We start from the raw sequence: 22,533 nt of genomic DNA on the forward strand, positions 1-22,533 counted from the left end.
AAATTTCCATTTATTGGGCATGTGTGACCCACTCCAAACTGATGCTCATAAATACAATGAAGTCTTGACAGCTATTTGGCATTTTAGTGGAATTTATCTATTTGACTCAATGAATACTCTTCACAGTGGCTGTTCCAAAGTTTTGACTCTCTCCTCAAGGTATCTAATTCCCTACTGATTTTTGTTCCTCTGTTTTATCTTATGATAAAAAGTTCTTAATAGAAATGTGCTTGATTTGACCCTTATCATGCATCTTGTACTGTCTGTAACTGTTAATAGTGCCTCATTTCACTCTGAAAAGTATATCCATTTGGAAATGAGCTTCATGTTCATCATAACTTTTGGAAACATACGAAACTACTTTGTAGTTGTGTTCAAGATCCTTGAGATCACTCACAGGGTTGATGACTCACTAGAACTCCCAAGAATCAGAAAAACTGTTATACTCACAATTACAATTTATTACAATGAAATTATGCAGAATAAAGTCAGCAAAGGGAAAAGTTACATGAGATGGAGTCCAGGAGAAATCAGGCACAAGGTTTCAGGTATCCTATCCCAGTAGGATTGCATGGAATCACCTAATTTTCCCACAGTCATGTGTGGCAGTATGTGAAAAATGTGGACAATCAAGGAAGCTCACCTGAGCATTGGTGTCCAGAGTTTTTATTTGGGGTCATTCACATAAGACAGGCCTTTCTTGGAGATGTGCTGGTTTCAGCAACTGAGGCCTGCTGAGTGAACCCTTTCCTGCATGGGAGTTTATATCTGAGAATTCTATTTTCTAAGGTTCTTGCCTTATAGCATCTGACAGTATCTGTATAATTTTCTCATGGAAGAAGGGAAAGGAGTAGAGAAAGTAACTATGATTATTTAGTGTCTACAGAGCACCATGCTTAGGATTACTGTATAATTTTTTAAATCTGTACAATAATTTCATTAATGAAGTATATCCAGCCTTAGGAGGCTACTCTGTGTCTCTGTTTCCAGCTAATTTCTTCAAATAAATAAGGGTATCTTTTTCAGGTGTCACCACCTGAAATGCTACTCTGAACTTAACAATCTTAAATTCCTAGCAGACTTATATAAAGCTAATGCCCTTTTTTCTCATGTTTTATCTTATGTTGCTATATCAGTTGGCTGATCAGGTCTTTTTTGAAAATCTCCCCCATTAACTGTGTTCATTCTCTACATTTTCTTCCGACCTCTTTAACTTATTATTTGCTAGTTTTACTCTTTTCTTTCCCACTCACCATTCTATTTGGTTTCCAGAAATATGGAAGATTAGATATTTTGAAAATCTTCACACTGTAAAGAAATACTGGATAAAATATGGCAAACGTGCTTTAAAATGCAGAGCTAAGCTTGAGGAACTCAAGAGCTTTCAAGAGATACTGTCTCTTGAGTAGTAAGTGATTACTAATGCTTTTATTGTCTTGCAGAAGGAGAAGAATTCGTATTTTGATACCCACATAGAGGAAAGGATTTAGGTTCAGAACTAGTGAGTAGAAACTTACATCTATATGAAGCCAGGATTCTGTAAAGGCTACACTATCAGGTAAAGAATGGGCTAGAAAAACATATCTAATATCAGCAAAACAAATAAACACACCTGTAAGAAAGCATTTTGTTCTGGCCTGAATTAAAAAAGTTCTTCCCTGAGACTTCATAATCATAAATTTTTACTCACTTAAGTTTAGTATTTGCTTTATACTACTTTCATAAGTTTGAAAGACTTCAACCTGAGATAGTAACATATAAAGTAGTCTTATGGTGGTACCATCCATAGGGTGCTTGGCAGAGCAGAAACCTCTCTCCTAGTCCTCATGAGATTCTCAGAAATAAATCCTGCCAAACATGAGTTCACAATCCACAATTAAAAATTGCACAAATAAATAATATATCATTTTTAAGAAGGAATAAACATCGGAATTAGACCTCTTCCAAGAACTTTAGAAAATATCATTATCAGATATAGACTACAAAATAGGCTCATGTGTTTCTAAAGTTATGGAAAACATATAATTTCTTTTCCATTTGGATATGCTTTTCAGAATGAAATAGACCACTGTGAATAATTACACACAGGACAAGGGTGCTAATTTGTCACTATTCTGGGCTGAGATGTATGGTCATGCTATTTACAATGAATGACCCCCAAAGGTTTTTACCTAGGCCTACCTATACATCAATGAAATAATAAAATACATTCATTTAAATTATTCTATTTCCTTTATAATTTCATTAATCAGACTGAACTATTTCTTAATTTAAGTTGGTAAATTCTTTTGATATTGCTATTACTCCTGTGGCATAGATATTTTTACTACAATGTTACTTAGCAAAAGACACAAAATAAAATGATGAATAATGGGTGAATAGGAGCCACTCATGTAGTGATACTGAATAAGAAATAATGGGAATTTGTATTCTATAACCAGTATAATAAATAAATACATAAAATGTAAAGTGGTCATCTCTTTCAGCTTTACTATGGGTTAAATTTCCAAATGTTTAGGTTTGCGTAAAGTAAGAAAAGATTAGTCATGGTAAAAAGTATGGGACACCTTTGATTTTCTTTTCATGTGAATATGTGAATCATTTTATTTTTTCTGTTCACAGACACTGAGGCACACATTGATTTGAAGTCCCTTGTAAGCAATCTCTGGCAGCTAATTGGGAATGCTTCTTTATATAAGATTCTTCCCTGGAGAACAGAGTAAACACCCCAAATAGAATTTCCTAAAGCCCTGGGAATATGGGAATATATGGGATATATGGAATTAGACTTGTTTCATAATTAGACCATTAGAATTCTTTTTCTTTAGGGTTTGGCAAACTAAGGCCTACAAATCAAATCCAGCTATTTTTGTATGGCCATGATCTTAAAGTCATTTCACATTTTTAGATACTTAAAAAAGAAAAAAAAATAAAAATAAGAACACCATTTTGTGCCAAATTATATGAAATTCAAATCTCAGTGTACATAAATAAGAGTTTTATTGGAGCACAGTCATGCTCCTTTGTTTATAAATTGTCTATGGCTAGTTTTGTGCTGCAATGGCTGTGTTGAGTAGCTGCAACAGAGGCCATATATTTAACTTCTAGCCCTTTACAGTAAAAGCTTGTTGCACCTTGCTTTATGTGATCAGGAAAATAATATGTCCCTCCCCCATCCTTCCTTTTTGTTCTCTGACTTTTGTAATCAGAAGTTTTCCAAATTAGTCTTGTGAGAAAAGTGTTAAGTTAGTATTATAAGTCACTGAGCAATTCAATTTTCTTTCAATGCACTAACCTTTCTATTCTTTCTGTCTTATATCTGACATCCATAGTGTACTTTCATAACTGAATTTCTCACTGAATTGTATGAACAATGGCCAAATAATAGCATTCACATTAAAACTATGAGATATATGTAAACATTTCACATTTGAGAATTTATCTCCCCCCATAATACTCTAGGTTTGTGCATCCAGTTTCAGATAATTTAACAATAAGAATCAAAGATGTAGGTGCTTTCCTTCTTTCTGATCTGTGAATCTCAGAAGCCTTGTACTTCATGGTAGCAAGAGGCTGCAGCAACTCCAAATGTCATGCCCTCACATGACAATGAACCAATGTAGGAATGAAGGACCTAAATGTGAGACAGGAAATCATCAAAATCCTAGAGGAGAACACAGGCAGAAACCTCTTTGACATTGGCTATACCAAAATCTTACTAGATATGTCTCCAGATGGAAGTGAAACAAAAGAAAAAATGAACTACTGGGACCTCATCAAGATAAAAAGCTCCTCACGGTGTAGGAAACAATCAACAAAACTAAAAGGAAGCCTTCAGAATGGGAGAAGCTATTTGCAATCGATGTATCTGATATGGGGTTAGTATCGAAAATCTATAAAGAACTTCTCAAACTCAACACCCAAAAAACAAATGATCCAGTTAAAAAATGGTCAGAAGACATGAATAGACATTTTTCCAAAGAAGACATAGACATGGCTAAGAGACACATGAAAACGTGTGCGACATCACTCATCACCAGGGAAATGCAAATCAAAACTATAATGAGATACTACCTCACACCTGTCAGGATGGCTAAAATTAACAACATAAGAAACAACAGATGTTAGCAAGAATGTGGAGAAAGGGGAACTCTCTTACAATATTGGTGGGAATGCAAGCTGGTGCAGCCACTCTGGAAAACAGTATGGAGTTTACTCAAAAATTTAAAAATAGAACTACCCTACAATCCAGAAATTGCACTGCTAGAAAATATGGAGTCGAAGGAATACATGCACCCTGATGTTTATAGCAGCACTATCAACAATAATAATCAAATTATGGAAAGAGCCCAAACATCCATTGACTAATGAACGGAAAAGAAGACGTAGGGGTGCCTGGGTGGCTCAGTCGGTTAAGCGCCAGACTTCGGCTCAGGTCATGATCTCACGGTTTGTGGGTTCGAGCCCCACGTCAGGCTCTGTGCTGACAGCTCAGAGCCTGGAGCCTGCTTCAGATTCTGTGTCTCCCTCTCTTTCTGCCCCTCCCCTGCTTGCGCTCTGTCTCTCTCTCAAAAAATAAACATTAAAAAAATAAAAAAAATAAAGAAGATGTATATGTATGTATACACATATATACATACTCTGGAGTATTTCTCAGCTATAAAAAAGAATGAAATTTTGCCATTTGCAATGACATGGGTGGAACTAGAGTATTATACTAAGCAAAATAAGTCAGTCAGAGAAAGGCAAATATCATATGATTTCACCCGTATGTGTAATTTAAGAAACGAAACAGATGAACATAGGGAGCAAAAAGAGGGAGAAAGAGGCAAACCATAAAACCGACTCTTAACTATATACAACAAACTGAGGGTTGCTGGAGGGGAGGTGGTTGGGGGATGGGCTAGATGGGTGATGGGCATTAAGGAGGACATTTGTTGTGATGAGCATTGGGTGTTGTGTGTAAGTGATGAATCACTGAATCCAACTCCTGAAACTAATATTACACTGTATGTAAAACAACTGGAATTTAAATAAAAATGTGAAACTACAAAAAAAAGTATCTAGTTAGGGATTTGGCAGCATCGATTAAAACTCCAACTTTGCTACTCTTAATAATTATGGGACCTTGAGCAAGTCTCTCAATAACTTTTTGATTTACTCATTCAATAATGGATATAATAAAAGTACCTACTGTGAGGTTTGGAAACTCAGCTGAAATGAAGTATTGCAGTGCATCCGAGACTGTTGGTTGGGGTATTTTAGAGCTTATGAATTCTCTATTACTGTGATGATTTGTGAGATGTCTTAGAAGTGTGCAGAAAGTTCGAGTCTGCTGTGCTCATTGCCATGTAAGGGAAACAAATGTTTAAAAAAGATGGCAACACTGCTGTCAGTATAATTTTTTTAGGCTGTTTAAAACCTTTTTTTTTTTATTCCCACTACTAGTCATCGATAGCTTTATAATATAGCTGACTAGATTTTGAGTATAATATTATATTACAATATTATCCACTATCTGTTAAATCCTGACACAATCATGAGCCAGGACTTTGGTCTTTTGTATGTGCTATATGCTGAAATAAAGTTACTTTCCAGTAGTTTTCTTTATGAGTAAAGTCTTCTTCCTTCTGCTTATGCCAGTAAGAATTTACTAGAGAAGTTCAGCTAAGTTGGATAACCACATTGCAAGTATACTGCAGAAAGCATTCCATTGGGTAAAGTCTGGAACAAATAATTTCTTAGTATTTTAGCTTTAAAATCTATGGATTAAAACATGAATATCATTTCAGCTAAGTTATGATATATAGCATTTCTTTAAAACTGTTTTTATGATGGCCTTTAATTTAGTAAGCTAAAGATGCAAATTGATATGGCTTTATGTGTGTACATTGTAACAGAATATTTTGAAGGCTCAACAATAAATTATTGGTACTGTCTGTAATTCTCATGAGTATATCTGTTTCATAACTTTTTATTCAGGCACACTTCATCTGTCATTATCAAATGACCATCTTTATAAAGAAAACAAAACTAGATATGAAGGTTAAAACATTATGCAGAAATGGACAACTAGAACATCCAAGAACTTTTAGAGAAAAAGATGAGGCACTTAAAACCAAAGGATAAGTTATCTCAAATGACTGTCATCTTCTCAAAGTACATTTTATAATGAAGATTAGAAATCCAGATGTTAAGATTAACTCTTTATTTTTCAAACAAGTATTGAATTGCAATGTAATTTTGAGAACCTTCATTTTGTTACTCTTAACTGCTCTTTAATTGACTCAGAGAAATATTTTGTAAAGATAAAATCATATGCACATATGGTATAAGCTTTTCCCAAGTTTTCATAGCTGCTTTTAATCTAGGTTCACTGAACAGCATAGTTGCATATAAATTAGCATAAAGTTGTTTTATTCAATTAATTTTTGCTAAGCTCTCATAGCATACATTGTGTTTTCCCATAGATATTAAGATAACAGCTTTTCCTACATTTTATTTATGACAGTCTTAATTCCACTAAAAATCTTTCATGGTAAAAGTGTTTAATGAGATATATCAAACTATGATATTTATAATTATAGCACAGTTTATGGCCTTGTGAGTATATGAGATGATTTCATGAAATCAATGGACTAAAGGGGAAAATGAAGAAGAAAAAATATCTTTAGTTTTTTAAAATATCTTTTCTACAGAGATTAACACATACTTTTATAGATTGATTTAAAAAGGAATAAAATTAAATATGCCATAATTGCTCTTTATTGATGTGAATTTGATATATTGAACCAATTAATGACACTTTTCTATACAATTTTATTCTTATTTTTGTTCAGAGTGCTCTGAAAGAGCAGGTAAGGATGACTTAAATGAGACTGAAAGCAGTTCTGGCATAGGCCCTAGTTTGGAAGTGTCAATATAAGTTCATAAATTACACCATATTGTAGGTACATTTCTTAAACCTCTTCTTAAACCATTGGTTGGTAGCGTGTTTTTAGGTTGAGTGAATAGGCTATTTTATAAGGAACTATTTCTAGAAGTACCAGCTCAGCATAACGAAGGGGAATAGAAATTTCATTGGTAATTGCAGTAACACTTTTAAAAGCGTTATGTTTGCTCTTTTATGTGAAAAACAGATGGCAAAGAGAAAGGAATTTACTGGAGTCTCCTATTTAAAACTTTAATTTGATTTAATTTTCTGAACATAGTAATAATCAGCTCGAAGAATCAAAACTATTATTAAAATTTAAAAATGAACTCCTCTGGTAAATGTTTAATAAAATTAAAACAACATTTGTGGAAATTTAACATACAATAATAAGGAGATAATATTGATCTTCTCAACTCTACTCCCCCAACCTCCAACATTAAAGACCCATTTGATAAGGCCACACAGTAATTATCTAGGTGCTTATTCTTGTCACAGCTATTCTACACTATTTGGAATAGTGAATATTACATAATCTGAGTAGTATAGATAAGATGTTTAGTTTATTGTATAGGAAATAATGTTATGGAAAAAGAAAAAAAAGAATACCATTTTAGAAGTAATTTTCTTTATTATCGTATATATTGGAAAATGAGTGGTTCAAGGTCTCCTAGTATGCAGCTCTGAATTTACCATTTCCAACTTCACCAACAATTCATTGCTGTTGACCATTATATAAGTGCAAAGGCTTCAACTTCTATATTATGATCCCAGACTTTCCATTCTAGTTCTATCTTCTCTATTCTCACCCTCCCACTGTGTTCTTCTACTATATAATCTAGTGAAATTATACTGTTTAGTTTCCAAGCCATGCTATATAAAGGTTTTGCTTATGCTGTTTCCTTCACCTGGGAATAGCTTGTAACCGTTTAACAAAATTCTACGCATTTTCCAGGCCTATCTCAAATGTCCCCTTTTATGAAATCTTTCCTGATTCTGCCAATCAGATGAAATCTCTCTCTTTTAGAGCCCTGTAGAACTGATAATACTAATCTTATTCTATTTTATGGTATAGGCATATGTGCATTTGTCTCATCTCCCCTTTCCACTGTACTGGTATATCCTTGAGGTAGGACTTTATTATTTTTCCCCTTTGGATCCCTGAGCACCAAGATGCTAAATGAATTAGGACGTTATTGAACAGAAGATTTAATAAAATGAGAATCTTTGTTAACATCATTTTGTACAGATGAGAAATGTAAAATGAAATATCACATTATAAAATGAAATATCAACTTTAATAGGTGATTCAAGCTCTGAGTAGTTTGGAAACAAATGATCATATCTTTGGTTTACCATAATCTTCCAGAATAATGATGTAAAATTTAGATTTGCTTAGTTGTGTATATAAGATGAAGTCCATGTAAATGAGACAATGGTCAAGATGTAAACATTTCTCTAAAGCTTGGAACTAGGTGTATTTAATCTGATCTCAAAAACAACCACTTTGTGCAATTGCACAATTCTAGATGTGGAAGATAATAAACTAACCTTTTGGGCAGCATCAATCTAAAAGAATGGTTATTGTTCTTAATGCAACCAAAATAGAGTTCTTAGCTCTTGATACTGTTCAATGCATATCTTAAAAATAAACAAAACAATAATACTATACTTTAAAAAAGGGAGTAGCTTTTCTTACTATCTCTCTTTCAATTCATGCCTGAAACAAAAGCCCCTTTAAAAAGAATTGACTTTATGAAGGATGTGTTTCTGGACACTTGTGATAAATCTTATCAGCCTTGGCTGGTCTCTTTCGTATTTTTTGCGGTGGCCTTTTACCTAAATTCCTTTTCTGCCATACTCCTTGCAACTGTTTATGATGGTGGAGGCAGCCTGAGATCGAGTCTTCCATCTATGGGCTAAGTCCAGTTTACCTTACCCACCTTGTTCAGTATTTCAAGTTCTGGGTTATATAAGAGAGGAAAGGACTTCTCCCCCCAAAACAGGGTTTGTAAAGTCACAGTATTCTCACAAAAAATATATCTAATATCAGTTACTGACACATTTCTCTTTCAATAATGGTTGATAACATTAATCTAATATGGAAATTCCAACTGAATCACCCATCCAGGTAGCATCATCAAGACAAAAGGAACTATAGTCACACAGATTATATTCCATTCTCCAAATTTGCAAAGTAACCAAAGTCATTTATTTTCCCCCATAGTCTACTAGCATCCATCAAATCTTCCTCTGATCTTGGTAACAGGTGCTTTCTTTCCATAAATTAGTCAAAGACACAAGTCCTTAGAAATGAAATGAGGATTTTAAGGTCTAAAGTCATACACTATTTTCTCTCTGTCTTGGTCTGTCTGTCTGTCTGTCTCTCTCTCTCTCTATTTCTCTCTCTCTCTCTCTCTCTCTCTCTCTCACACACACACACACACACACACACACACACACACACACACACACATACACCTTCAACAGATTTCTTTAACGCATTCTCCAGAAGATATTTATAGGGATAAGGTATTTTTTTTCCTTGCTTGCTTACATTTTGGATATTTTTCTGTAACCTAGCACTGCTGTAATCTTTCCATAGGGTCTGCTGAGAGATTTACTCAGTTTGGTCAAAAAGGTTATATAAATCCAATTGAGCTTTTCTCTCATGCAGGTTTCCCCCCTCAGTTCTGGGTGGCTGCTTCAGCAGGTATCCTTAGATTTTCATGTGACTCTGTTTCCTGGGTCAGGTAAGCCTTTCACCAAGATTAGATCCTGAATTTTTCTCTGAGAGGTTCATGAATAAATTACTTTGGCCATATACAACAGAAAATGAATAAATTGTCAAGATAATGGCAACTTGGAAAATACTTCCACACATAAATTTCTTGAACCTAAAAGCAAATAATTTCTACCTCCTATTTAGGTGACTTTTTTTTGTGTGTATGCCTCTTATGAAATAAAAAAAATACTAATTAAAGTTAAAATATCACTGATGGACTGGAAGGCCATTTTTAAACCAATATTTATAAATAAGTTAACTTCTTGACCTCAGAGTAGCTCATTTTTCTCATTGTTCATATTTGTGTTTTCTATACCACATAATAATTCTATTGCACAAATTTCAGATAGACTATAGATACTATGTTTCTAATTTTTTTTTTTGATTAGAGGATAGAGAGGTTGAAGAGAATATAAATGAATATATTTCTTGCAGCTGTGGCCAATCATAGAAAATAACCATTCACTATTGATGGAATTCTTTGGTTTATACTCTGTGGTTATCTGAAGATACTACATGCTGAAACTGATGAAGCTATTGTTTGGCTAGATAATACTATGCATTGCTAAAGATGACTGATTATGCAAGCTGAGAAACACAGTTCTGTAATACCCAAAACCAAAGATGATATAAATGGCTTTTAAATGTGAACTATTTAACTGTAATTTACTTTGAATTTTTAATAACAATAGAAAAAAATGCCCTCAGTGTAATTTTGTCTCGGCTTTCATTTGTGCTTTTAGCCAACACTATAGTTAAGGTTTAAATTACAGTCTCAGAATTAGTACATTGAAAATGACACTAGAGGGGCGTTGGTTAATCATCCTACTCTTGATTTCGGTTCATGTCATGATATCGCCATTCATGTGTTTGAGCCCCTCATGGGGTCTCTCTCTCTCTCTCTCTCAAAAATAATAAACTTAAAAACTATTATATACATATGTATATATATATATACATAGACACTAGAAATTTGGAAACCAAGGTGGCTTCCCAGAAATTAAAGTTTTTCTAAGTATGTTTTGCAAACATTAACTCTCTAAGAAGATTGGGAAAAAGAGGGAAATCCATGAGCAAACATATGTGGTAGAAAATGCACACATTATATTGGTCCTTTGTTATGTGTGAATTAGAATATCATAGTCTCTGTCATGACCTGCGATAAAGAAAACTGTTTTAACTTTGTTCAATCCAACTTTCCCCAAATTTATTTGACTAAGGAACACTTTATATGTGCGACATTAACTAAAATTCTGTGAAAACTTTAATTCTGCAGAAAAAAACTGGGGGAATATTTCTCTAATGCTTAGAAAAGCAAGATTTTCACTAGTTTATTTATTTATTTTAAGGGAGAGAGAGAGAGAGAGAGAGAGAGAGAGAGAGAGAGAGAGAGACACTGAAACAGCATGAACGGGGAAGGGCAGAGAAAGGGGGAGAAAGAGAATCTCAAGCGGGCTTTGTATTGTCAGTGCATAGCCTAATGCAAGGCTCCAACTCACAACCCTGAGATAACTATCCAAGCCAAAATGTAGAGTCAGATGCTTAACCAACTGAGGCCCCCAGGTGCCCCAATGGGGGTCCTCTTTCTTTTAGCTCTGTTGATCTATTTTTGTGTGCATTGGTTTTCCTATAAGAAGGATGTATATTATTAGCTCTGGACTTTCATTTTATTGAAATGGTGGCAGGACATTATATTTCAAAATGTCTTCAGTTTTCTCATACATTGTCTTATTTTGCTTCATTATCTTCTAATATCCAGTTTTGCTGATACAGATAAGGCAAGATGGCATTTTGAATATTCTTCTCTTTGTAGGGGACTAACTTTTTGTTGAAACATTGAGGATTTTTTTTTAAATCCTCAATGTTTTCTATTTTCTCTTTCTGGAAACTCTGGATGTAGACCTACCAGATTTTTAAAAAATGTCTCTTTAGCTTTCTATCATATTCTTTCTCTCTCTCTTTTTGTCCTTTTAGCTCTGTATTCTGCATGGTGTGTTTTTCCCTTTGGCTATTTTCTTATTTCATTGAATTTTCTATACTAACAGTTATATGTTCTTAGAATACTTTCTTTTTTTTTGATTGTTCTTTGTTTTATAGATGCAATATCATTATAAATGTGTTTTATCTATTATTTATTGAATTTTTAAAGTTCTATTTTTTCCTAAACAATCTCTTTCTCCTCTAGGGCCCATTATAAAATTTATTTTGATTTTTGTCTTTCATGCTGCTAGCTCCTGTCATATGCCTGGTGAACTTTGCTGTCCAGTCATACATTACGAAAAAAAAAAAAAAAAGACTATTTTGGGTATTCTTTGGGTACAGCAGTATAAGTAGTACTATTCTCTTCTTCTCTCTTTTAACAACATTCCTGATTTGAAACTTTGTCTTGTTTGTTGAAGGCAGCAGTATGTTGAATTGTGGGCTTTGCTTTAGGATGAGTAAGTAGAACAGCTGACTTCCTTACTACAATAATACCACATCCTCACTGTCATGTGCTCTTCTCTCCTAAATGCCAGCATGAGGCATGGTAGAGGGTAATGGGCAGAACATTTCATCTTAAACTGCTTAGTCATCTAAGAGCAAAGATAAATTAACAAGGCCAGAGACAAGAGAGTTAGCAGTGCATTTCAGGGTGTTTTCATTTTTCTGTATTGTAACATTAAAAAAAATACTTTAATAAAGAACTGTAGAAATGATACCTTAGTTAAATTTGCTTAGTGTGCTTATAAAACAAAAACTCAGAAAACTATCATTACAAGTAAGTTTTTTAACTTGATAAAGGTTATAAACTTAAAACCCACACTGTGCATTATTTTAAAGGAAGGAAGAAAAGGATACCCACTATTACCAAACTTTCTTAACAAAGTAGGTGGTTCAGACCAATACCTAAGGAGAGAATACCTGAGAACACAGAAGAACCACAGGGATTAAAATAAATAAAATTATCTTTAATTTCAGATTATAGCATCATATAGCAAAACAACTTGTGAAAATCCAGAAGCTATTAAAACTAATAAGAAATTTTAGCACACTTGCTTGATATAAGAATGACTTAAAAATCAGTAACATTTTTCTATACCAGTAGTGATCATGTATAAAAAAAATAATAAAAGTAATTACATCTCCCAAAAGGAATAGTTTTGAGGAATTAACTTAGAAGGCAAAAGTTTTCCATAAAGAGGATTTTTAAATTCTGATAATGGACAGAGATAGTGGTCTGAATAAATGAGGAACTAATTCTACTAACTCAAGAGGGTAGCCTCTTGAATGGGATGGTTTTATATGATGAAGATACCAGTTTTCTCTATTCTAATGTATTAATGTAATACCATTTATCATTCTATTTGGACTTTTTGAAGAAATGGATAAACACAATAAAGTTTACATAAAAAATAAAATAAGAAACCCATAGAGAAAATGGGCAAAGCATATGAAATTATTTTATAGTCTGCATTGATTATTGCTTATTTTATTCTTCTCTATAGAAATTCAACTTATTCCAGAAAGACTCATGTTCCTTCTTCTTAAAACTCATTTATTTTTATGTTACTACCATAAGAGTATAAAAATGAATGTTAATGTTTTTAAACCTCAGGGAATAACAATTATTGTAACAGAGCAAAAATAAACTCCCCTAAAAAGTCTGGCAGTTATATGACAAACACATAGGACTTTAACTTCAATGATAAAGTTCTCTTAAAAAGACTCATTGGAGTTACAATTATCAAGTCATTTCTAGGGAAAGAATAAATGCATTTTACAAAACAAATTGGCATGGGAAATAATATAGTATCAGGTTTCATCTAAGTGTAGAACTCACTATTTCCCCTCGAGGCTTAAACAAATATTACATGAATGAGGGCTCTTGTAAAATGTTATGTTTTGAAATAGATTTCATTAATGGTTTCTAGTGATAATTTATTTCTCCCTTTATGCACAAGTCTCTTCTCATACTAATAATGGATAGCTTATTTGCATATAAATAGATTTCAGTATTTGCAGAGGCAGAGACCAAATATGTTTCTTTTTCTCCCTCTGGACATTGTTAAACAGATTAAAAAAAAAGAAGAAGAGGGGAAGGAGATATTACAATAATTAGCAATGAGGAATTATAATAATTTTCTTGACTAAAATTTTTTTCAGGCAACTTTCTTTGGCGCTTTTATTGGTATACTTCATGCCAAAGGTTTAGACCTCCATTAAAATGCAAAAAAAAGAATCTGCAGAGTTTTTTCTCAGTGATGCTTTTTGGTATACCTATGCCTTGAATGAAAACAACAAAGCAGCTTGATATTGGTTATTGAAATGTTTACTATGGCCCTCTGGGTATCTTCTTCTAATTAGTTTTTACTGTTTCTGATGAGGGAGTATGTTCCATTCTAGATAAGGTAAATGTCACTTCTGTGATAATATTGCTTAATTAAGTAAATCCTTTATTTTTGAGATATAACAAGTTGCATGCTTGTGATTGAGAGATATTTTGTTCCTTTCTGTTAAAAAAATGCACACATGCTAATTTTTTCACTTATCATATGGTTAAAAGTACCAAGTCTTAAAAAAATTCATTGTAGAACATATGTCCTTCCTAAATATAATAAGAAGGTCTTTTAAGCCTACTTTCATTATGACTAACAGTAGTCATAAATGAAGAGAGAACAATTAAATCAGTGCTTTTCAAAGATATCCACTTGATATTTGCTTCTTGGCTTTCAGTGTTTGAAATAGGATATGTTCCCGTATCATTGTTCTTTAAGTGAGTAAGAAGATTCATCTTATGGTACACTTAGTATTTTTAAGTAATTCCTTCAGGAAATTAAGATAACAGCTGCTTTCTGGTAGGCTCGATATCTGTTAATAAGTATGTCTTTCTGACCAGCAGAGGTCACTCAGTTTAAGTGAATAATGACTTTAACTTTCAAAAAAGACAGCAAACATGACCATTCTATTTGAGCAATTGTATTTTACTTGATTTCTGTTACTTGCATAAATAATTATTTCATCCCTTGTTCTACATGCTTGTGAGTGAGGCAGTTCCTCAGGGTCTAAGACCTTTCCAAACCTGAATCCAAGAATATTCTGAAAGAAGTAGTAAAAATACTGTATTTAAATCTATGTATTTATGAATATTATACAGATCTTTTCTATGGGTTTAAAAAAAAAATAAGAGAAAATTGTCCTTCAGAGAACATGACACATTGTATTCTGCCACAGAGAGGCAGCCTTCACCAAAAGATGGCACCGAGGCCTGTTTGATTCTAAGACAACATCATTTAACTCTTGATCTTTAAAAAATTATTGTTTATAACAGGTTTTGAAAGTAGCAGTATGTGGCATCCTTGGCAACTAGCAGTGTCAAGATTGTGGATATATGAAGACAATTTGATTTTTAGAATTGTGATATTTTTGTTTTCCTTAAATGTGTGTGTACTTATTATAAGTTTAAAAGTATAGGTGCAAATCAGAATTACACCCACTTGTGGTATGCGAATAATAATCCAGGAGCAAAAATCTCTAAATTTATCATATAAACCTCAATTTGTTCCATCTCCTAGACCTTATTCACCTGTTTGAGAAATACCATGTTCAGGTGAAAGCGTATCTTCATTTAATTAAGATGATATTTGTTTGGCAATTTTGATATTTTTGGCAAGTGCTAGAGACAGCTAAAGATTAAGAAGGGAGTGTAAAGTAGTAAAGGAGTTGTTAAAATCATAGAGCCCGTCATAGCTCAGCTATTAAATCAGTTTTCTGTAAAATTTAAATAATTTTATTTTCCTTTCTTTGGGGGGGGGTTCCCAAGGACTTAAAGCGGTTGAATGATGTGTCCTTACTTATTGTGTAGCTTTGAGGAATTTTTCTGGACCATTTCAACCCCCTTTTATAAAGGAGGAAACTGAAACTTAAAAAGGTTTAAAGAATTTATTAAGGTCACATGGCTAGTATAAGAAATCTTGAATTAAAATTTAGGTTTGAGATTTATTCCAGAGAATGATAGATTAAAATAGAGATGAGAATATGCTTACACTTCACAGAATTTCATCTTCCATGATCATGAAATAAGTTTTGCACACTTGGCCCCAAATTGAAATAGTGTGACATGGCCATAACCGAATTCATAATGTGTTGAAGGATATACACTATAAAGTAAGTTTCTTTTCTTCTTAATACTGCCAGTCTCCTGCTAATCTCTCAGGCAATGATTATTCTGAATGTATTTACAAACATTTATGTGATCTATCATCTAAATGTCATTTTCACAGTATAAATAGAAATAGGATTTTAAGGTATCCATTTTTCCATAGACAATTACTGGAGAAGAAATTAAAATGAAAAGAAAATAATTAGAATACTTAAAGTCTCAGGAGTAGATTCTAGTTGGCTTATAAACAGACTCTTTCTTTGGCTTGGCCTAGTTCAGCTCAGTAGGCCCTGATTGAAGCTCTACCATAAACAGGCACTGGGCATAAGAGATTCAGATATATTCTGGAGAAAAGATAGTCTCATCCATAATTTCAGAAAGTTTTTGCTCTGGATAACGAATTCTTGAGATTTTTTGAGGGAAAAAAGAGTTAATGTGTAGATATATTTACTAATAGCAACATATTAAATTATAGTTAAAAGGTCTAAAGCAATGGGCTTTGTTAAAGTTGTGTTTTCTTGGTTCCACTTTCAGAAAGTATGATTTTATGATTTATGAATCTAAGGGAATCTACAGTCTGACACTAATCTGGGTTATTTTGATGGCTGTGGTCCATGAACTACACTTTGGAAAAGATTAATTTAAAATATATAGTGCTGAATATGATTCTCTTTGTTTTTCAGTCTTGTTTTTTCAAGCTATAGAACAAGTTCAGCCAGAGGCCAGAGGAGAAACACATCCGAAGCTAGGGAAGGGCTGTGAACAGGTCTGGTGGGTCATGGGCATTGAAGCCAGATGAGGAAACCATTTACTGTTCGGACATAAGTACTGTTAAGATAAACCAATCCCCCTGTTATTTGTCTTGTTTAAAATTAACTAGTGGTAGTTGATGAGAAGGTTTGCAAGGGAAGAATTCTGCTGAATTCTTAGCCTGCTATTATTATTCCATGAAGTTACAGGAACAGCATTAGAGAGTATTTACATTATATCCTGTGATCACAGGAGCGCAGTGAGCAGACAACACCGGTCAGGAGAAGAAAAAAATCTTTTCTAGATTTATATCTAGACATAGATTTAAGTTTATGGAAAAGGAGCAAGAAGTTTTCTAGGATATTCGATGGTTAACCTAATGGTTTTTGTTTAATCTTTGGTGAATGTAACATTTATGCATCAAAGCATGAGAACCATTTTATCTTTTACTTAATCTATAAAATATGTTTGTTTTAAGGTGCAAAAATTTCTTCATTTAGGGTGCCAATGAATATATTAACCTTTGTTTAATTCGCTTGTCTGTATATTAATCATGTAGTCTCTTCTTTCAGAAAATGCTAAACTCTGAGTCTAGCTTTATCATAGCAGAGATATTCAGAGAAAGTTTCAAATCCAAACACTTAAGAATATAACAATTTTTAGTAAGTTAAAGAAATGTCAAATAGTTACATTTTAAAATGGTAATTATTAGCCATTAAAATGTTTTAAATCATTACGTATTTATTATATCTTTCTTAAAGAATTTAGCTTGTTTAATATTAATCAAATGTTCAAAATAAATTTAGTGTTTATATTTAAAGAACTCCTCATCATTTAATCTATGACCTAATGTACTTTACTAAGATACATAGCATTATCCTAAGTTTTACATATAATATTCACAGAGATAAGTGCCAGTCTCTGGGGGAATACCTTCCTAATTCAGCTTTAAGTGAGTGTTAAAATAATGATAGTGATATAAAGGGACTTTAAATACATATTGAGACTTTACGTTTTTGCTTAGGTAATTTTCTTGGCATTCCTGCTCCAAATGTTTAAATATGAACAGCGGGATGTAAAAACCAAAATTCAGTTATGAAAGGAAAATTTGCTACTCTGCCGGGGCAGTTGTGAGATATTTTATTTACTTTGAAAATAACTTTATATTTCATTGATTATTTGATAACTTTGTTCGTTTATCATTAAGAATCACTCATGTGTTACATTTTCATATACCGCCTACTCAAAGTGGTAGAAGATGAAAGATTATCATCCTTCCTACCAGTTGGCTCCTATAATTCATACAGAAAGTGTATTATACCTACATATTCAAGACTGATGAAAGTCATTCAAATTTGTATAATGTACTTACATTATCAGAGAGTGAAATATTTTTTTACAGGATCAGTTCAAAGACTTCATTTGATAGGGCTTATGGATGCACATTTTGGTAAGAATTTTATAAGAATGCATATAGAGATACATGGATAAACAGACTTTTTTTGTCTGAAGATATATTTCAGTCAATCCAAATCTGTCTGATCTTGTATTTACATGTCATAACAGTGACAGTCCTACTGCTTACTCAATGCTAGGAACACACGTTTTAACAGGTGGATGATTTAGGTAGACTCCAGTTGATGCAGTACTCAGTCTACTTAGGTTGGAGTTCATTATAAGAGACCATTTCTTAGGGACTGTATTGACAATATTCTTAGATACTCTATAGTAATTTTAGAGTATCATTCTTAAGTATTTAAGGTCTTATTTCTGTTTAAAAAAATTGTTTTAACATTTATATATTTTTAAGAGACAGACAGACAGAGCACGAGCCAGGGAAGGGCAGAGAGAAAGAGAGAGGGACACAGAATCTGAAGCAGGCTCCAGGATCTGAGCTGTCAGCACAGAGCCTGACATAGGGCTGAGCCAAAGTTGGATGCTTAAGCGACTGAGCCAAGCACCCCAAGATCTTATTTCTTAAAACACATAGTTCCCATTTTGTTTTTGAACAGCGATATTAATAGGATGCTAAAACATACATGGAACTTTGGTTAAAAGTTTATGCATTATTGAGACTCTTGTCTGTTTTTTCTCATCACCTATAAGCTCAGTTTAATAGACCACAGTTGTTTGGTAATAACCTGAAGTGCCGTTTAATCAAATCGAGTCTTAGGAAGCAGGAGAAGAGCTTGGTACCTAACTGTGGCTTTGACATTGATGATAATAGTTCCTTGTGTACTAATCTCTTGTTTTAGCTATTATTTCATTTGTAGAGCTAGGGAATAAAATCAGCATGAGAAAACGTGTTCCATAAAACTAAACTCTCTAAATGACATTTTAAAGTCATGTGGTCCATTGTAATGAATAGTTTCCTAGATGCTTTTTAATTCCTAAAGATATGCTCATACATGGATTATTTACTTTTCAGTAGTTTCTTTCAGCTTCATGTGAAAAAACGACTTAGTATTCATAAACAAATTTGAGTGCATGATTTATAAATTTTAGCTTGTTGTGAAGACAGCCATTTTTAATCTGAGGTTTGTAGCTTTATTTATAGAAGTAGTTATTTCTGAGTCCACTCTAATGTACCAAAATTATTTTTATTTTAAATTACTCATTGTTCCTGTTCTCTCCCATTTTTGCCCTGTAGCATTGGTTGACATTTCATAGAGACTAAGCTGGCATAGGGCTGGAAAATATGTAATTATAAGAATCACCTGCTCTTGAATTTCCCATTATATAATAGTCATGACTCAGGCAGACTTTTCATAGGTGTTTGATTTGGAATGAGAAGTTTTCTTCTTCCATGACCTGTGATTAAAATGTGGCATTTTGATAAATAAATAGAAGATAATTTCTGCATAATCCAGTCATGAATCAGAGCTGGTGAAGCAATGTAAATCTTTGACCTGTATCATATAAGCAGTAACATATGTAATTGGAAATATATTTTAAGATCAAGTAAAATAGACCCCTTTTTTTTAATGCTCTATAGCTTAAAGCAAGCTAAGTGCTAAAATGCAGTAAGATGCATATTGAGAGTTTGACTTTACTTAATGCTTCTCAAAGGAATTCCAATAAGAGAAAATCCACTAAAACTACATTTGAATATTTTATTTTCTTTTAATGAGTTATAACCATAAAGGTAAGTATTTATCAGTTGTTGTAGCATGCTGGTAAGGACCGGGAATAGACTATTTCATTTCGTAGTTGAAAATGAAATTTACTGATACAACAGTAAACCAGTGTTTGCTTTATAGTCTTATCTATTGCATTTAACTTTATACATCTTTATGGTTAAAGTTGTAATTTTTAATTAATTGACTGTAGAATCATGCACCCAGTTCCTGATAATAGGTTTGTGTTCTTTTCTTGATACTGCAGTAACTGACACATTTTCCCAGTGTAGTTTAGTTTGTATTTATCTATTTTTAAAGATATTATGTATGTCTATGTACATTGTTTTTCTGCACTATGAATAGAAATTTATTATTCCAAAATCATGGATGCAAGATGGCACTTGCTACAACACTTTACTTGTCTTTTGGCAGATCAATACACTTTAGCTTCTGTCTTAGTCAATTCTGACTGCTATAAAAAAAATACCATAGACTGAGTAGTTTAAATAGTACAAGTTTATTTCTCACAGTTGCTGGAGTCTGGGAAATCCAAAATCATAATGCCCAAAGTGACATTTCATTCCTAGTGAGAGCTTTCCTTCTGGTTTGCAGATAGACATCTGCATACACAGCAGAAACAGAGAGAGAAAATAAATTCTCTCATGTCTCTTTTCATAAAACCAGTAATCCCATCATGAGGGCTCCACTCTTGTGACCTAATTACTTTCTGAAGGCCTCATCTCCAAACACCATCACATTGGAGATTGGGGTTTTAACATACGAATGGGGCAGGGAGGCCACAATCATTCAGTTCATACCAGCTTCCCACAAGGACTTTATAATTTTGGATATTTATCCTATGAATTGAATTGACTTTAGAATGATTGAACTAGAGTCAAATGTCATCTCTTACTGTAAATTTTGACGTGTCCTAGTTAATGAAGCTAAAGCCTTAAAAATGTTTCATATGAATTTGTCAATTCTAAAAATATTTTAGATTTGAAAACATCTGGAGGAATCTATTCTTCAAAGTAGGTGATTTTCAGTTGCATGTGTAGCAGGGAGACAGAGGTATTAATTTTGTATTCTATTAATATCTTTATATGTATTTCAGTGAACATAATATTCGGTGCTCACATTTTTGTTTCCTCTCCCCACATTATCTGTTTAATGCCCTCTAATTTGGTTTCATTCATCACCACTTTTCTGTATGCTCCACTGTGACCTCTCTTTGAAATCTCCTCTTAAAACTTTGATATAGTAGACCTCTAGCACTCTCTGGAAATACAGGCTTGACAAATGGCAGACAGTACGTTTTCGTTACATGTGGATGAAGAAAAGAAAAACTTCTCCCTATGATGTTGTGCTAACCATATTCTACTCACTAGACTATTTCCTTCTTTGATTCTCCTCCTCTTTTCCTATATGCAGCATCCCCTTGTTTCAGTCCTCAATTATTTAATTTTCTCTCTCCATGCTCTTTCATTTAGAGATACCTCAACTATTGCCTCTACATGAATAACTCCTTTCCTTTTCTCCAGGACAGCTTTCTCATGAGCTTCAATTGTGAATCTTCACTTGTCTTCTGAACATTTCTATTGGATATCCTGCCGTCTTTTCAAACATAACTGGTTCAAAACCAAACACATGATGTTCCTCTTCAATGGTATCTTTCTACTGTGTTTTTTTTTTTTTTTTTTTGGTCACAGTATTGCCTTTTTCTTTTTTTTTTTTTTTTTTTTTTTTTTTTGTGAGAGAGAGAGAAAGAAGCAGGGAGAGGGGGATGAAAAGAGGATCCAAATCCAAAGCGGGCTTTGCATTGACAGCAGAGAACCTGATGTGGAGCTCAAAACCACGAACTGTGAGATCATGACTAGAGCTGAGATCAAGAGTTGAATGCTTAAGCGACTGAGCTACCTAGGTGCCCCACAGTATTGCCTTTTCATTAGCCATTCTTTATTTTTATCTTCTTCCAGCCACTAAACATACTAAATATTTGTTGCATCTATTAGAAAATATTTGAGTTGTTCTTCCTTTCCTTTACCAATGTTAGTAAACTCTTTATTAGTGTCCTTAAAACAAAGCAAGTCGTGCCATCCTGTAAAGTACTGCTGAAGTTTATTTCTTAAACTACTTCTTTCTTTATGAATCTCCTTTAGTCTAAAACCTTCAAGAGCTATCCACTACCTGTGGAAGTAGTTTCCAAATGCTTATTTAAAAATATATATATTAGACAATTTTAGTTAATTTTTTTTAAACCTGCGACCCAAACAAAGAAAAGTAAATCTAGAGATGTTTTGAATGAAAATAATTCAGCCTCCTTCTACTTGGACTTCACCTATACAGTGTTCCCTAGGCACTTCTCTGGAATTCTGGGACACTTTGTAATACAGTCTGAAACCTATTGGTTCTAGTACAAAATTCTCATTTAGGATTAGGCGCTATTCTATTCAACCAGTTTGTTTATTATATCTAATTGTTTCATGTGAATTCTGTCTTTGTATCTTGGCTTCCATCATGTTTAGTGCCCAGAATGCTGTTAAACTACCTTTTTGCTTCTTTGAGTCTTATTCATATTTCCAAATGCACTTCAAGCCCTACATCTTCACTGAGCATATGGATGCATTTTTAGAAAATAAAGAAGTCGGGTATTTCTGTTTCATGATGTATATTTACCTTGAGGGGGTACTATTTGCTTTTTTGGGAAAATACTTCTATATTACATTTAATTATTAGATAAGCAAATATCATTTTTTGTGCTTATTATATTTCAAAGCCCTAAACTGAATGATTTTAAGCATTCAAAAAG

At 33.2% G+C, this 22,533-nt stretch overlaps 1 protein-coding gene across 1 annotated transcript in view; it reads left to right on the forward strand.

The window, feature by feature from the left end:
- The window catches only part of STPG2 (sperm tail PG-rich repeat containing 2), a 431,309-nt gene that overhangs the window by 174,834 nt on the left and 233,942 nt on the right, over positions 1 to 22,533 (forward strand). The window lies entirely within an intron of this gene.

This window comes from Leopardus geoffroyi, chromosome B1 (genome assembly GCF_018350155.1).
Source record: "Leopardus geoffroyi isolate Oge1 chromosome B1, O.geoffroyi_Oge1_pat1.0, whole genome shotgun sequence".
In the NCBI taxonomy this organism is placed as follows: Eukaryota; Metazoa; Chordata; class Mammalia; order Carnivora; family Felidae; genus Leopardus; species Leopardus geoffroyi.